Source organism: Castor canadensis, chromosome 11 (assembly GCF_047511655.1).
Source record: "Castor canadensis chromosome 11, mCasCan1.hap1v2, whole genome shotgun sequence".
Classification (NCBI taxonomy): Eukaryota; Metazoa; Chordata; class Mammalia; order Rodentia; family Castoridae; genus Castor; species Castor canadensis.
This window is the reverse complement of record NC_133396.1, coordinates 122,890,238-122,908,394: the sequence shown is the minus strand read 5'-3', so window position 1 is coordinate 122,908,394 and position 18,157 is coordinate 122,890,238. Positions and strand designations below refer to the sequence as shown.

The 18,157-nt window shown below is 37.1% G+C and overlaps 1 protein-coding gene and 1 pseudogene across 8 annotated transcripts in view; one reads left to right on the top strand and one right to left on the bottom strand.

The window, feature by feature from the left end:
* Syt14 (synaptotagmin 14) overlaps positions 1–18,157 on the top strand; it is a 213,434-nt gene that overhangs the window by 110,149 nt on the left and 85,128 nt on the right. The gene's annotated exons all lie outside the window — the stretch shown is intronic.
* Positions 13,552–14,123, bottom strand: LOC109675567 (peroxiredoxin-6-like; annotated as a pseudogene).

The window sequence follows — 18,157 nt, the reverse complement described above, 5'->3', positions numbered from 1 at the left end:
TTGTTATCAGATTTTTGAGCTTTCTTGTCTGCTACTTATGTTAACTTTTGGACCCTTTTTTGCATATATAGTGAAGTCTCTTGGTTTGTACTTTGAATTGAAATTAATCAGGAGTACTCTATTTAAGAAATTGTTAACAATAACTCATTGGATTCTTTTCAAACTTTTAGTAAGGTTACTCTTTAAGACAAATTGGTTTGGATTCTAATTACAGAATTTTTAGACTATTCAGTGTCTTGGGATCTTTTTCCCAATGATAAACTCTTTGGAACCAATTTTGGTTTATGTTTTTGTTTTGGCAGTGCTAGGGTTTGAACTCAGGGTCCTGCACTTGCTAAATAAGTACTCTTACTACTTGATCCACATCTCTAAGCCCTTTTTGCTTTAGTTATTTTTCAGATAAGGCCTTGGATCTTAATTCCTCCTGTCTATACCTCCCACCTAGCTAGAGTTACAGGCATGAGCCATCATGTCTAACTTGTTCATTGAGACAGGGCTGGTCTTGAACTGCTCTCATCTCTGCCTTCCATGTAGCTGGGGTACAGATGTGATCCACCATACCTGGTCAGTTTGGGGTTTTAAAAGTTCTCTAAGCATTTGAACATTCTGAGGCAATTTAATTAAATAATAAAGAGCTGACAGGCATGATGTTTCATATATGTTCAGGATTGAATGGGTTGCTAGCAGGAAAATAATGAGGTTTATTAGTTAACCTTTTTAAACTAAAAATACCCCTATTTTTGTGTATATTAAAAGTTCTGTTTCCCTTTCACTCAGATTTAATCTACCTTTATTGTTACTTTAAGTTTTAGTTGTTATTAAATGCCAAGGTCATTCTGCTCTATTCCCTAAGTCATCTTCCCCACACATTTGTTGTTAGCACATAGTAATTACACAGCATGGAGGAGTTTCATTGTGATATTTCCTTACATGCATATAGTATACTTTGATCATATTAGTCTCCTCTCCTGTTACTCTATATCTTCTTATGACTACTTACTAGTATTATACTTCTGCATAACATCCTTTCTGATTGTAAACAGTCTACTTTCCTTTGTTTATACATTGTAACATAGCCTAGAACAAAGAAGACCACCCACCTCAAAACACGGAAATCTGATGCTCACTCACGCACTACACATTCTGATGAGTGCCTTTACTTTAACTTGTGTCACATTTGGAGGATAAGAGTATACTGCAGGAGACCCCATGCTCTTTCACTGTCGTGAATCACTTCTTAATGCCACTCTATGGTGTTTTTCAGTGCCTACTGACTGTGCTGCGCACAGAGATGGAAAAGTAGCTGTTTAAGATAAAATTCAGTCTGAGAACGCTTGTGTGACTGTGTTGTGGTGGCAGTAATAGTGGTAGTGACAAAATATGAAACTGAAACTGAAAAATTAATACAGATCATGCAGAGTCTTAACTGCTGGACTAAGCAGTTTGGGCTTTCTTTTGGACAATGAAGAGCCATTAAGAGATTTAAAAATAGCATTATATGCCCTGATTTTTGTTTTAGTGAGATAAGGCTACAGTGTGTATGAAGAAAGCCTTGGAGATGTGGAAAAATGAGAGATAGGAAGATAAGTTAACTTTTCAGGCAGGAAATTTTTTGTTTAGGTCAGCAGTAATAGGAATCTTGTCAAGGAACTAAGTGTAACCATTCCAGCATTTATTAGCCAGTTCTTTGGGTTGTTTCTATAGATTGAATGCTTAAATGTTCAACTTCTGGTATAAATCTCATTGAAGTATATAACCTTTGACCATGTGGTCTGTCTTATCGTCACAGCACCTTTAATTTTTTATGAAAGTAATCCATGCACATAAGTATATTACAAATCAACCATTTTCTTTTTTGGCTTACTTCTTCATTGTGATATGGATTATATCTTCCAGTAACTTCCAGAGAAACTGTGTAAGAGAGATGAGCTTTTTGAGGTGCTGCACATGTGAAAATATCTTTATTCTAACTTCCTAATTGATTGATGGCTTGCCTGTGTTGCAGGAGATTTTAGGTTCCTGGCCCAAAATCCTGGGTTGCATAGGTCATCTCCAACCTCTCACCTCAAAATGCCACGTAAAATAAGAGTAATGGTGATGGGAAGAGAAAGGAAGTTTACTACATGGCACGGGTAGCTCTGGGAATAGGAAAGGTAGCATTTCAACCCATCTTCCCCCAATAGACCTTTGCTTTAGGTTTAAATAGGAGGAGGAATTGGGAGCAGGGGGAATGGTATGCATAATTATTGAACAGTACAGTCATAGGAATGGTCCTGTGGTCATGGGTGGTTATCTAGCAGCTCATTGTCTCGGGATTGATCAGACCAGGCCTTGTAGGAATATGAGTCATTGAGTCAGGAAGGTGGTCCTTTCTGGATTCCAGGATGGCTGCAAAGTGAGTGCAGGTGTAAATGGACACAGATATAAAATGGAGGCTAGGATGTTTATCTTTTACCCTTCTTTCGGTTAATTTGTTGGCCCATGTAAAGGGCAGTGCTTTTTAGCAAAAGCAGTTTAAGTACCTGCTACAGGTAGGTATGGAATGCTAGATTAGAAATTATTTTCCTTGAGTACTTTGAATTTGTTGCTCTGTTACTGTCTCACAGTGCTTCTGCAGGAAGACTCTGCTATCTGGTTTTCATTCATGTCTAGATTATTTGTTTTATTTTCTCTGCAGGTTTTAAATGTATTCTTCTCCTCTGTATTACGAAGTTTTGTAATGATGTACCTTGGTTACTTTTTTTTTTTTCTTTTTTGCTGGCCTTTGGATTTGAACTCAGTGATTTATGCTTACTGGGCAAGTAATCTTGCCACTTGAACCACTCTGCCAGCCTTAATATTTTTCATTCTTAATGCCAGACACTTGGTAGCCTTTCAGTCCGAATACTCGTTTCTTCAAATAGAGGATATTTCTTGAATCATTTCTCTCATAGTTCCCTTCCAGTCTCTCTTTTCTCTGGTATGCTTAGTAGTTTGATATTTAATATTGTAGTTTGCTTCCATAAATTTCTTATTTTTCTCTTATTTTATGCCTACATTTTTTTATTTTGTCTCCCAATTTACTTGACTTTATGCTATCATATTTTAAAATAATCAAATTCTCAGTTTCTGATTGTTCCTTACAGCATTTGTTCTTATGATTATAATGTCTTTCCATAACTATGGACATGCTTCTATCTAAACCTTTTGATTTATTTCTTATGTTATCTGTTTCCTTTTGTTTTATTCTTGTCTTTCATGTTGGAGGTTCTCTTACATAGTTGGGATTCTTTGTCCTATGTGAGAGTGAGACATAGAGTACACAGTAGAGACTGTGTGAGCTGGGCTTGTCCACAGTAGACTTTACTCTTGGGGAAGGAATGTGACCATTTCCTTTCACATATCCACTTGTCAGGCGTGTTTATCAGGAACGTCTCTGAGGTCATTCTGTTTTCAGAAGAATCCTTATTCTGCTTTTAGTGAGAAGTGTTGTGTAATGCTTCATTGCTGACCCTCTTAGAATTGGGTGATAAAAGGTAGCTGAGCTGAAATTGTCACTTAAATTTTTTTGTTGTTCTTTTCAGTGTAATGCCCTCCCCCTTTTCTTGCCATGCCTTATGTCCCTTAATTAAATGCTTGGAAGCTAAGTATTGAGTACACACTTAGGGTAGAGGTGTTAAGCTTCTCACACCTTGTCTTGAGTTGAGCACACATCTCACCCAAGCCCTTCCCTGGTACCTGATGCTTCCAGTTTCTGAGTCTTTCTGGAGCCCTGTGGAGTGAAATAGCTGGTTTGTCATCATACTCTGACTTGGTCACATGAGTCAGGAAATGAATAAGATGTAGACAAACTTACTAAAATTTCATCTTTGATGATTAGCACCTATGTGACAAAATGAACTTCTCTGAGTCATGCTTTCTTTTAAGGCAAAATGTGGATTACACTATGTACTTTGGAGAGTTATTGTGAGACTTGGATACACTGTATGCCTTGGGACATAATGGATCTAAGTAAATGATAGCTGTTGGTATATTTGTAAATTCAAAAGAACTTATGTATGAAATTAAATCACATAGGATAAGCACTGCTAATTCAATCTGTTTAAAAAGTAAGAGTTCATAAACTTTGAACTGTCTAAAAATAGGAACAGCTGAGTTTTTTCTGTTATTTTATTGATTGAGAATGCAAAGTAGCTTTTTCTCTATCAGAAAGTTACTCTTAAAAATGGAATTTTCTCCATTCCATCAAATTAATTTCAGCTATAGCTATGGGTTACGTTAACAACTAAAGTTTGAGTTAAAATGAGTCCTCAGGTAACATTACCAGTTCACCTCTAAAAAGTCTTTTAGAAACCAGTTTGACCCTTACACAACACTTAGAAACACCACATAAGTAAGATTTTTGATGCTGTATTTCAAAAGTGCTCTTTTGTCTAAGACTATTCCTGGTTTGACTTAAAACTATTTAATCATGTAGTTAAAGGCAAAGTTTGCTTATTTTGAAGTCACTTATAATATCAATATAAATTAGCACCCTATGTCTGTTTCCTGTTTATGTTCTTTTTTTCCCATTATTGTTGTGCTGGGTACAACAATGTGTGGGGGCACATTGCAGCATTTACAAAGATTCTTAAATTGTATCAAATGTATCATACTCAAATTCATCCCCTCTACTGCTCTCCTTTATCCCCCCCTCCCAATTCCTGGAATAGTCTTTAAAGTGTATTTGAAGACAGTTCTTCAGGAGCATCAGTATTCATTTAAATACTACCAATATTGCCCTTATGAAAATGTTGTTTCTCAAGAGCTTGCAGCGATCTATGGGGGAAGCAGTGTGTAGGGCATGCAATTAGATAACAACCTGAATTAACTCAAAAGTAGTTGAGAGCCTCCCCATCCAGAAAAATTCCACATGAGTTTGAAACAGTGCTCCATGATGGGGTCTGTGGATTCTTGGTAGGGTTTTGTAGCTAAGAAGTTTGTTAGAAAGCTTCTAGTGAGTAGGGCTGATAGTTGGAACATTAAGATTGAAGATGAACTCATGCATGAGATAGTACAAATATCTAAATTAATTGTTCCTGTGCTCCTGTTGTTTAGTCTCTTGTCTAGAAGAGACTATGTGATCATGCTTCCAACCTTTTGTTCTTTTATTGGTGCTGTACTCGATTTTGGAACATCTTAGTCTTTTTCTGCCTGTTAAAGCTCTGCATTTCAAAGCCAAAGTTAAGACCACCTCCTTCCATGAGCTTTCTTTCTAGTACTGAGGGCCTCAAATTTGCTAGGCAGAGGTTCTTCCACTTGGGCCATTCCACCAGCCCAGACTGATCTTTCAGTTCCCAAAATTTCTATAACTCTCAGTTGCTTTGGATCTTCTTTTTTCTTATGAACATTAGTTTATTTCACCTCATTTTAGTGTAAATTCCCAGTATCACATATAGTGCTTACTAGGTACAAATTTAGTACATGAGTAATTTTTGTATTTAATTGAAACCAAGTCACGAACCAGGTTTTTCCAATTAAAAGCTCTCTGATTCCTGTTATTTCTTGAGTTTGATTCCTTAATGCATTTTATACTGTTTCTCACTTTGCATTCATCCTGATTTGCCCACAAAATGGGATGATAAATTATACATGTTTGGCAGTTAGCTATCCTCCTCCTTCCCCATAGTGGACAATATACATGCAGGTTTCTTATGACTATTTCTGGGTACAGAACCACACTTCAGCATATGTAGAATACACATACTTTCTATCCATGCCTTTTCCTATACAGCCATTTAATTAGGTTGTGCACTAAGACCCACAACAGGCTATAGTGATGTTGGGGAAGATGGTTTATCGCTGTATTGATTGTATTTGTATCAGAATGTTGTCTGTAAGAGGACTTGTTACTACTCCCAAATATTATTCCAGCTGCCACGCTCCCAGTGCCATCCCACTTCAAATAAACAGGACATGGGGGAAGGAACAAAAAAGGGTTGGAGTTGGAAAGTTGTGAGTTGGTATGTTAACAGCTGTCTTACCCCATCCTACTCCTCAGTAGGCACTTGAAATTCTTGGAGGACATTGACATGGGTGTTCTTGAGGCTCCATATAGAGGAAGTGGAAAGTAGAGGAGATAATTGCTTAGGGACTGACTTGAGCAATCAACAAGACAGGAGGAAATACTCCAACCTAGCTAGGAGAATAAAAACATAGATTGTTGAGTACAGGGGAAGACTTGGCTACATTTTGAGAAGTTCCTTAGTGACTAGGGAGGCTCTGATGAAGCTGAACATCACCCATAGGAAGCATGTGCATCATTTGTGAAGAAACTACCACATCAGCAAAAGCTACTACAGCGAATCAGACAAGAGTGAGATTTAGGGTACCTTCCTTCCACCTTCAGTCAGCCAAGAAGGTCATCCCAACAATTTCTGCTTTTCCCTTTCCCTACCCCAAACATGGGGGTAATTAGAGATGGAAGAGAAGGAAAGAAGGTAGTCCAGCTCTAAGTCACTAAGGTGCTGGAATAGGAGGAGGATTAAAAGCAGCAGATCTCACTAAAGCTCCCACCCAGAGTTCTATGAACAGAAATGTAGCTAGCCTCTGAGAGGGAAGTAGTAAAAGCTCATCCTGACATAGTGCTTGCTGAGTAATAGGCACTGCTTTAAGCCTTCACTTGCATTAACTCATTTAATGCTTTGATAGCTCTGTGAGCTATGGGCTATTAGTAACTGGTTTACAAGTTAGAAACCTGGGAATGGAATTTGGAATTTTACTAGCTTAAGATTTTTTACTAACAGAAAGTTAGTGGAATGGATGAACTGTGCCTTAAGGTAAAATTAAATATAGCCCGAGGGGAATTAAATATCATACAACTAAAATTACAGAGATTAAAGTAATATTTAAGCTGTTTTATGTTTATACTCTACTGAGTTAAGACGTTAATAAACTAACATTTAAAATAATTGAACTATTTCAGTGTATTTACAATGTATGTAGCATATAAGTATATATATATATATATAATATACATGTAGACATATATATCAGAATACTAGCTGTATTATATTTTGTAATTAATGAAGATCAGCAGAGTTATATAGATATAATATTTTGTAATATGGGAATGAATTTGATAGTTAAGACTTCATATATTCACCCTGCTAACCTAAGAGAAATGATATATGTATACTAATAATAAAGAACATATACACATATATATCGATAGATGACATAAATGATGCCAAGTTTCTCCAGATTATAGACATGAATAAGGTCACATTGACATTAATTCCCAAATAGTGGGAAATAATAGTATAAATAGTTCTTGTTAAGATTTTATTATTAATTTCTCCATATTTATAGGATCCAGTGTGATAATTTTATATATATATATATATATATATATATGTTTTATATATATATATAATGTGTAATGATCAAATCAAGGTAGTTAACACTCCCATCTCTTTGAATTTTTTAAAAAAGTTTTTGATCAACATGTAATAATTGTACATATTTTGGGAAGCAATGTGATATTTCAATACCTGTATATAAAAATGTGCTGATAAAATCAGGGCAGTAATGTTTATCTCTTTGATCATTATTTTGTACTTGGAGCCTTTGAACTTCTCTCTAGTTACTCATAAGACATATAGTAGGTTGTGATCTGTATGTAGTTCCCACCCTGGGCTAGAAAACATCAGAACTGGTTGTTTCTGTGTTTGAGCACCAGTAATCCAGCCTCCCACTAGCCCCCTTCCCGGCTCCTAGTAATCATAGTAGTATAACTAATTTTTGATAATACCACTGTTCCCTACTCACACAGAGAACTGTAATCTCCTACATTTCACAGTCCTTCTATTTTTAGGAGCCCTCAAGGGGTGCCGTTCATTCACTCACTAATTAGGCCACACTACTACTCTTTTTTTTTTTTTAACCTCTTTCCAGACTGTTGTTTGGTCAGTTCTGCCACCTAAGACACGCTGTGAGCGTTCGTACAAACTGTACTAATTGGCCTGTACCACCGTGGCCGTCAGTTATTTACTGTGACATAACAGTTCAGTTCTTTTGCAAGTGAGAAAAAGAATTCTCCTTTTGTCTTATCCTTAGTTGGGGAATTCTCTGTCAAAGGATGGGCTCCAGGTGTTAACAGCATTTAAAAAGGGTGTTTGTTGAGTTCTTCTGAGGAGTACATATGTTGCCAGAAGAGTTTTGCAGGATGGAATCATTTACTAGTCATCACTTTGCCCTGGGTGTGGGGGGGAGTTACTAATGTTCTCTGACCTCAAGTCCTGTAGCCTCTAATGGCTTTCTGTGACAGATATATTCTTCCTTCTAATTGTGAATGTTAAGAATTTTGTTGAATTTTTGAGAAATGTGGATTGTCTTACTCACTTTACCCTGTAGTGTGGCAGACATTCTCAGACTTATATAATCTCAGTTTAGGATGTTTTCCCTTGAGGCTTCTCTTCCTCCCATATAAATCGGTGGTTGCAAGTATAGATCCACAGTGGTGTAGAATGGGGACTGGGAGGTGGGAAGTGGAATGATAGGGTGTCATCTAAGTACGTGTGTGAGATTCAGCTGAATCTCAACTCTAGCCCGACTTTGACTTTTTCTGCATCTGTATGACGATTGAAACTTTGTATGCAACTTCATTTTCTTTTTATCCTTAACCTCCTTAAGCGATTAGAGCCACTGTGCATGGTTGTGCTGTATGTACTCAGCAGCCCCATAGACATGGCTTCTACTCCTGCCTCCTGTAAACTGTACTTTGAGCATGACACGATTAGGCAACATAACCTGAGGTTCATTCCATTGTTACATTCTGAGCTTCTCTGATCCTAAGAACTGTTAAAATTCCATTTTATTGCTATTATAATTTCCAGTATGATGTATAAAAATTAGTCACAAAAAATAAACTAGTGCAGTTTATATTCTATGATCATAGAATCTTTTTGTATAGAATTCTTTTTATTTGTTTTCTAAAACATATCATTAGTCTTTGCCAAAATTTCTATGAAAGTACTACGCCTTTTGTTCTTCAGTGGTATACTACAAATATTTGTAAATAAACTAAGAAAACTCCGAGCTCATGACTTATTAGTTTAAAGTATTACTTGTTTGTATTTGTGTGTAAGAAATACAGAATTTTATAGAGAATTATTCCTCTAAAGAAATGGAAAAAATATATTCAATGCAGTGGTCCATGTGTTATTATTGCTGTGTGAGACTTGGCTTCCTTTTTAAGGACAGATTTCTGTTTGTTGTTGCTACATGATTTTGACTTTTTTTTCTTTTTTTTTTTGTTGTGCTGGGTGGGAGTACATTGTGGCATTAACAAAAATTCTTACAATGTGTCAAACATATTATACTTGAATTCACCCCCTCCACTGTTCTCCTTTTTCCCCCTGCCCCCATTCCTGGAATAGATTCAACAGGTAACATTTTTGCATGTACAGTTTTTGTACTATGTTCATGCTTCTACCCCCTTTCCCCACCACTTCCCCTCCCACTGGTACCACAGGATCTGTTCCACCCTCCTTTTCTCTGAACTTGTAGAAGAAAAAAGAAGGAAAAAAAAGAAAAAAATGACATTTTTGCTTGTTTAAGATAAAGGTAGCTACACAAGGGTGTTTCCTTGTGATATTTCCATGTACATATGTATTACAACCCAGTTGGTTCATCTCCTCTGTTTTTCTTTTGATGGTACTGGGGTTTGATCTCAGTGCTTGCTAGGCAGATGCTTACCACTGAGCTACATCCCCAGCCCTTTTTGCTTTAGCTTTTTTCAAATGGGGTTTTGTGGCTTTTTTGCCCAGCCAGTCTGAACTGCTGTCCTATTTACACCTCCGGTGTAGCTGGGATGACAGGTGCACGCCCACCACACCACCTTATTGGTTGAGGTTAGGTCTTGCTGACTTTCTGTTCAGGCCTGTCTTAAACTACGATCCTCTGGATCTTTGCCCTGTGAGTAGCTAGGCTTACAGATGTGAGCCACTGTGCCCAGCTGATTTTAAATATTTGTGCATCGGTTTTTCTAGCTTTAATTTGTGGTTGAATTGCTATAAAATTTGTTTTCCTACTTTTTCTCTTATAAAACACCAGACTTGGTCAACAGTATTATCTATAAGTTTCTGATTAAATTCAAGTCTTAATTGACAAAGATATCTTTGATTTATCTCCTGTGTCATCTGAACATTTGTGTAAATTTTCCGTGTTTGTAAGAAAACTGGAAAAATATTTTCTGTGTACCTGAACTAGATTCTCTGTCCTCACTGAATGGATTTTCATGCCTTCACTGGATTTCCCAAAGGCCTGCCACTTAATCTTTTTTTTTTTTCATTATCTCAGATACCATTGAATCCTTTTTCTCTATCCCATTAATTTCATTCTTCATATTATTGCATCTTGACATTAATGGATTGTCATTGTAGAGGATATTATGTTTGGTGTGTCTGTAATGTCGAGTAAGACTAATAGGAAATTTTCATAATTGAGTTGGTTTGCATGAGCAATGTCTCTCATATCTAGAGGGTATTTTTAAATGATGAGTTAAATTTCAACCTTCTGGGAAAAAATATCAAAATATATACACTTATCCTTACTTATGGAGTTTTTTAATCCAGAGGCTAATATTTATAGGTCACATTTCGAGTTACTGGTAAGCATTTATGTTTTTAGTAGCCTTAAAATAGACCTTTGTAGACTATGGCCCAATTACTTTTCTTATTCTTTCAAAAGACATTCTCTGTGAAGATGGCAGAGACTCAGGTTGCTATGGTGGATATTGAATGTTGCATATTGACAGGCTTAGCAATAGAGCAGTTTAGCTTTTCCACACCTGCACCATTTCTAGACTTAATATTAGTTATACAAATTTAGTAATGAGGTTTATAGTTAAGGAATTTAAATAAAACTAACTTAACTGATATAAGCCATAATATGAATTTAAGTGTAAAAAGAAGTCCCAATTTACTGTGTAACTTAGAGCTTTGAATCAGTAATGTTATGTACATTTTGATTGTTGGCAGAACATCCTATAACCTATTGTTGTATCATGAGCTTTGCTGCTTGAATCTTACTCTCTTTCACTATTTAATGTACCTCTCTCACTATTTAGAGTTAATTTTCTGACTACTGTAGTTGTTTTATTTATTTTTTCAATTACCTCTTTTTAGTAGTGCAAAGATGTACAGTAACTTTGCATTTTGGCATTCTATTGCAGAAAGTATCAATTTGTCACATAAAAAGAAAAATTAGATATCCTTTATTCATGTTAAAGTCACACCCAAGCTTTTTTAAAGGCAGCTTTGACTTAGAGTTGCAAGCCTGAGGATATTGATTTGAATTATGCATGACTGTCTGGTGTGCAGTTGCTTTAGCCTGCTGGATGGATAACGTAAACATGTTCTGAATTTTAAGTATGTGACAGTATATGAGTGGCAGGATAAAAATAGAACTAATAACCAAGTGCATATTTGGAAATTTGATTCTTACAGTGTGAAACCATACAGGGATGATCTCTGCAAATGGTTGACTGCAAACATAATAACTTGTTTTGTATTCTAAAAATATAAAAGGGAGCGTCTGATACGTGTACTAGGTCAGTAATTTTTTTCCTAGGTTGTTGAACTTTTGACAGAAAACAAAAACATAATGATGTGCAAGTGAATAAGAATTAACTTTCACAGATCATCAGCTAGTTGTTGAGCCATGCCATCTCTAACGTAGTTTTTAATCAACAAGCAGGAAGTTTTTGATTCTCATTATCCCACCTTGCCACCAGTAACAGTCATTTTGAATTCTGGAATTGCAATGGGTACAGCTAAAGACTATTAGTTACAAATGAAATTTGACATTCTAGTCTCATAAAATTCTGTATCTTTCTTATTACAAATTGGGAAAAATCAAACTTAAGTATAGTTTTTTTGTTGTTTGGTGGTACTGGAGTTTGAACTCGGGGCCTTACACTTGGTAGGTAGGCACTATATCACTTGAACCCTGCCACCAGCCCTTTTTGTGCTTTGAGTGTTTTTTAGAAAGGGTCTTACATTTTTGCCTGGGGCTGGCCTCAGACCATAATTCTCCTTCCTAAGGCCTCCAGTATAGCTAGGATCACAGGCATGTACCACCATGCCTGTCTCACTGGTCGAGACATGGGGTCTTGTTAGTATTTTGTCCAGGCTGGCCTCAAGCTGTGATCCTCCCTGTCTCTGCCTCCTGGGTAGTTGAGATTACAGTTGTAAACTGCCATGCTGTGTGTCTAATATTCTAATGATTCTGGTTTTTACCTATAAGTCTTGAACGCAGCCCTGATTTATTTTGATGAAAGGACTAAAGTGATCTCAAGATCTAGCTTTCTTTTCCAGGTGACCATTTGTCACTGTGTTATTTACAGAAAAATCTATTTTTTAAAGTCAGTGTCTCAAAATACTACTTCTGAATTTCTTTTTAAACTTGTGTCTGTTTCTGAGCTTTGTTCTGTTCTTGTCTCTCTAGTACAATGTCTGATATCATAACACTTTTGTCAGTTCTTAGTGGCACATTAATTTTTTCAGATGAACTGTAAAGTAGTTCTGGAGCTGTTTTAGTTGAGATCATAGTGGGCTTACATGGAGTGTTTCTAGATTTCCTTTTAATGCTGATTTTAATTACCAGTGCAAGTTTAACAGTGCTTCTCCTTTCCATTTCCAAATATCTTTGTGTTTTTATCCATCAGCTCCTATGATTCTGAAACACTTCTGTTTAAGAAATATTCTGTATGAGTAACATCATATGGAATAACATAAGTGTTCCTCTGTGGGGGGATTTTTTAATATTTTTTAAGCTCAGTTGAGGTATAATACCCTTCCAGTCCTTTTGGTTACTCTGTTAACATCCTCTTTCCTTACTTTACAAATTCTATTTAAGGCTAGTTGACAGATGCCTCTGTTTCTTCAGTACCCATTTTACCAAATCACTTGAAAGATGGGTTTGAATTCTCTTCACTGTAGTGAAGATTTTTAGTTTAATATTTTATTGTGGTAAAATTTACATAGCATAAAATTTACCCCATATAAGTGAGACCTCATGTAAGTAGAATTATAGAGTATTTGCCTTTTTGTGTCTAAATGAAATAAACATAAAGTTTTTAAAGGTTATCCATGTTATGGCATGTAACAAGATTTTATTCTTTTTTAATCTGTTACTTATTTGTCTCTTTAATTGTAGTAAAATATACAAGACATAAAATTTGTTCTCCAAAGTGAGTAACAGAAGAGAGGATAGCTACAAAAATTGATAATCATTTTATGATAGGGTGAAGCAAGCTTCCTCAACTATCAACTGATACTATCTTGCTGATCACAAACCCTGCAGAGATCCAAGAAGACTTGAATCTCAAGTATAGAATATATTTCAGAGAGAGCCAACCAACAGGGAGTGCTGAGATGTGGGAGTGGAACAGAGTAAAGAATCAAGTTTCAGTGCTGTTTCCATTTTATAAGCGAGTAGTGTAGCAACCTAAAGACCTTGGCTATGATCTTCGCTGTAACTGCTGCAGGGAAACACTGGCTGCTGTCAACCTCAGCTCAGCCCCAACTTCTAGAGAGTGCAGAGGAGGTATTTCTTACCAGATGGGGGATCTTTGGTAAAGACTTCTTAGGGAAAAGTTTTCTGGCTTCCTTTTCAGGAATGGTTAGAAGGACCATCACTCTATCTCTCCATCCTTCCCATCAACTGGGGTAGAACCCTTTTTCTGTGCTGTCAGCTGGAGAGAGATAATTACTCTGGAATCTCATCTAAGTTCTTGCTAGTGGTAGCTGGGTAGAGGACAGATTGCTTCAGTTTGGGCTTCAGAGCCCAAAATGAATACCACATGCCCTTTTCATGTTTCTCTGTGGGTCCAGCATGCCCAACTGGATAGCAAGGTCCCAGTTCTTATCATTAATGATGGGAAAAGGTAACTTTTCTGTGAACTCGTCATTGTAAGCTTTGTTATCCTGTTCCAGACAAGATGGTCTCAACACTCTTGATACAGAGGTTGATCAGTTTCCTCTTGGCAAACTCACGTGCCAGCTTTGCAGCTCTGCCAAGTTCTGGGGTATAGTACACACTGAAGTAAAGTCTGGTGGGTAGAAGAAGAGAATGTCCTCATGAGTCTCCCAGAAAGTCATGGAAACAGATGGTCAGATAGTAGTATTGACCTCAAAGTTGGGAACTTTTTCCCATAGAGGGAGCCCCCTCCCTCACCCCAGGGCATGGCAGGAGCAGTAAAGCTAGGGACAAGGAGGTGCCAGATGGCTTGAAGATCCATGGTAGGCAGAATAGGTGGATTCAGGAGTGGGGCCTTGCAAGGTGGGGTGGGGGTCTAATTGGTTCTTTTTGAGTTACTTGATACTTTCTTCTATTTTTTTCTCTGTGTTTGATGCTCCAAAGTAGTTTAATTTGGGTAAAGCCCAGTTTATCTCTTTTTTCTTTTTGTTGTCTGTGCTTTGTCTATCATATCCAAGAAACTTTTCTCAAATTCAGTTTAAGATTTTCCCCTTTTTCTTTATTGGGGTTTTATATTTCAAGTTCTTATATTTAGGTCTTTGGTATTCTTTATGTTAATTTCTGTATATGGTATAAGGTGCAAGTGTCCAGCTTCATCTTTTGCATATGGATAACAGTTTGTTGAAGACTACTCTTTCCGCCTTTGAATAATCTTGTCATTCTTGCCAAAATCAATCGATTGTATACCGTTTTATTTCTGGGTTTTCAGGTATATTCTGGTAATCTGTGTATCCTTATGCCACATGGTCTTGGTTATGATTTGTGAAGTGTGTAGCTTTCTACTTTGTGGTTCTTTTTCATGATTGTCTTAGCTAGTCTGGATATTCTGACAGCTACATATGGATTGTAGGATCAGCTTTTAAATTTCTATAAAGAATTCCTGTGAGATGGTTATGGGGTTTATGCTCAATCTATAGATCAGCCTGAAAAATATAGCCATTTTAACTGTGTTAAAACTTTTAATCATGAACGTGAGATATTTGTCCAGTTTTTAGGTCTTCTTTAATTTCTTTCAACAATGTTTCAGTTTTCAGATATTTTCATAGTTTATTAATGGGTCATATATCAGAATTTCATGACTTGTAAGACTGTGCAATCATCCCTTGTGTGTATGCACACGCTTGCACATCACGTGCAGTGTCCTCTCACCTATCGATGACATTTGGGTTGTTTCTGCCTTTGGCTTTCATGAATAGTGCTGCTGTGAACATTGGTGTACAACTGTCCATCTGAGCCCCTCCTTTCACTTCTTCTGGGTGTAGCCCTGGAAGTGTAATTTCTTTTTTTTTTCCTTTTTCTTTTATTATTCATATGTGCATACAAGGCTTGGTTCATTTCTCCCCCCTGCCCCCACCCCCTCCCTTACCACCCACTCTGCCCCCTTCCTCTCCCCCCCCTCAATACCCAGCAGAAACTATTTTGCCCTTATTTCTAATTTTGTTGTAGAGAGAGTATAAGCAATAATAGGAAGGAACAAGGGGTTTTGCTGGTTGAGATAAGGATAGCTATACAGGGCATTGACTCACATTGATTTCCTGTGCGTGGGTGTTACCTTCTAGGTTAATTCTTCTTGAACTAACCTCTTCTCTAGTACCTGTTCCCCTTTTCCTATTGGCCTCAGTTGCTTTTAAGGTATCTGCTTTAGTTTCTCTGTGTTGAGGGCAACAAATGCTAGCTAATTTTTTAGGTGTCTTACCTATCCTCACCCCTCCCTTGTGTGCTCTCGCTTTTATCATGTGCTCATAGTCTAATCCCATTGTTGTGTTTGCCCTTGATCTAATGTCCACATATGAGGGAGAACATACGATTTTTGGTCTTTTGAGCCAGGCTAACCTCACTCAGAATGATGTTCTCCAATTCCATCTATTTACCAGCGAATGATAACATTTCGTTCTTCTTCATGGCTGCATAAAATTCCATTGTGTATAGATACCACATTTTCTTAATCCATTCGTCAGTGGTGGGGCATCTTGGCTGTTTCCATAACTTGGCTATTGTGAATAGTGCCGCAATGAACATGGGTGTGCAGGTGCCTCTGGAGTAACCTGTGTCACAGTCTTTTGGGTATATCCCCAAGAGTGGTATTACTGGATCAAATGGTAGATCGATGTCTAGCTTTTTAAGTAGCCTCCAAATTTTTTTCCAGAGTGGTTGTACTAGTCTACATTCCCACCAACAGTGTAAGAGGGTTCCATTTTCCCCCGCATCCTCGCCAACACCTGTTGTTGGTGGTGTTGCTGATGATGGCTATTCTAACAGGGGTGAGGTGGAATCTTAGCGTGGTTTTAATTTGCATTTCCTTTATTGCTAGAGATGGTGAGCATTTTTCATGTGTTTTCTGGCCATTTCAATTTCTTCTTTTGAGAAAGTTCTGTTTAGTTCACTTGCCCATTTCTTTATTGGTTCATTAGTTTTGGGAGAATTTAGTTTTTTAAGTTCCCTATATATTCTAGTTATCAGTCCTTTGTCTGATGTATAGTTGACAAATATTTTCTCCCACTCTGTGGGTGTTCTCTTCAGTTTAGAGACCATTTCTTTTGATGAACAGAAGCTTTTTAGCTTTATGAGGTCCCATTTATCTATGCTATCTCTTAGTTGCTGTGCTGCTGGGGTTTCATTGAGAAAGTTCTTACCTATACCTACTAGCTCCAGAGTATTTCCTACTCTTTCCTGTATCAACTTAACAGCTTGGGGTCTGATATTAAGATCCTTGATCCATTTTGAGTTAATCTTGGTATAGGGTGATATACATGGATCTAGTTTCAGTTTTTTGCAGACTGCTAGCCAGTTTTCCCAGCAGTTTTTGTTGAAGAGGCTGCTATTTCTCCATCGTATATTTTTAGCTCCTTTGTCAAAGACAAGTTGTTTATAGTTGTGTGGCTTCATATCTGGGTCCTCTATTCTGTTCCACTGGTCTTCATGTCTGTTTTTGTGCCAGTACCATGCTGTTTGTATTGTTATTGCTTTGTAATATAGTTTGAAGTCAGGTATTGTGATACCTCCTGCATTGTTCTTTTGACTGAGTATTGCCTTGGCTATTCGTGGCCTCTTGTGTTTCCATATAAATTTAACAGTAGATTTTTCAACCTCTTTAATGAATGTTATTGGAATTTTGATGGGAATTGCATTAAACATGTAGATTACTTTTGGGAGTATCGACATTTTTACTATGCTGATTCTACCAATCCATGAGTATGGGAGATCTCTCCACTTTCTATAGTTTTCCTCAATCTCTTTCTTCAGAAGTGTATAGTTTTCCTTGTAGAGGTCTTTCACATCTTTTGTTAGGTTTACACCTAGGTATTTGATTTTTTTTGAGGCTATTGTAAATGGAATTGTTTTCATACACTCTTTTTCAGTTTGCTCATTGTTAGTGTATAGAAATGCTAATGATTTTTCTATGTTGATTTTATATCCTGCTACCTTGCTATAGCTATTGATGATGTCTAGAAGCTTCTGAGTAGAGTTTTTTGGGTCTTTAAGGTATAGGATCATGTCGTCTGCAAATAGGGATATTTTGACAGTTTCTTTACCTATTTGTATTCCTTTTATTCCTTCTGTAATTTCTTGACGATGACGGTTTGTGCTTTTAAGTTGTCAATTTATCATTTTTTTAATTTTATTATTCATATGTGCATACAAGGCTTGGGTCATTTCTCCCCCCTGCCCCCACCCCCTCCCTTACCACTCACTCCGCCCCCTCCCTCTCCCCCCCACCCCCTCAATACCCAGCAGAAACTATTTTGCCCTTATTTCTAATTTTGTTGTAGAGACAGTATAAGCAATAATAGGAAGGAACAGGGTTTTTGTTGGTTGAGATAAGGATAGCTATACAGGGAGTTGACTCACATTGATTTCCTGTGCCTGTGTGTTACCTTCTAGGTTAATTCCTTTTGATCTAACTTTTTCTCTAGTTCCTGGTCCCCTTTTCCTATTGGCTTCAGTTGCTTTTAAGGTATCTGCTTTAGTTTCTCTGTGTTGAGGGCAACAAATGCTAGCTAGTTTTTTAGGTGTCTTACCTATCCTCACCCCTCCCTTGTGTGCTCTCGCTTTTATCACATGCTCAAAGTCCAACCCCATTGTTGTGTTTGCCCTTGATCTAATGTCCACATATGAGGGAGAACATATGATTTTTGGTCTTTTGGGCCAGGCTAAC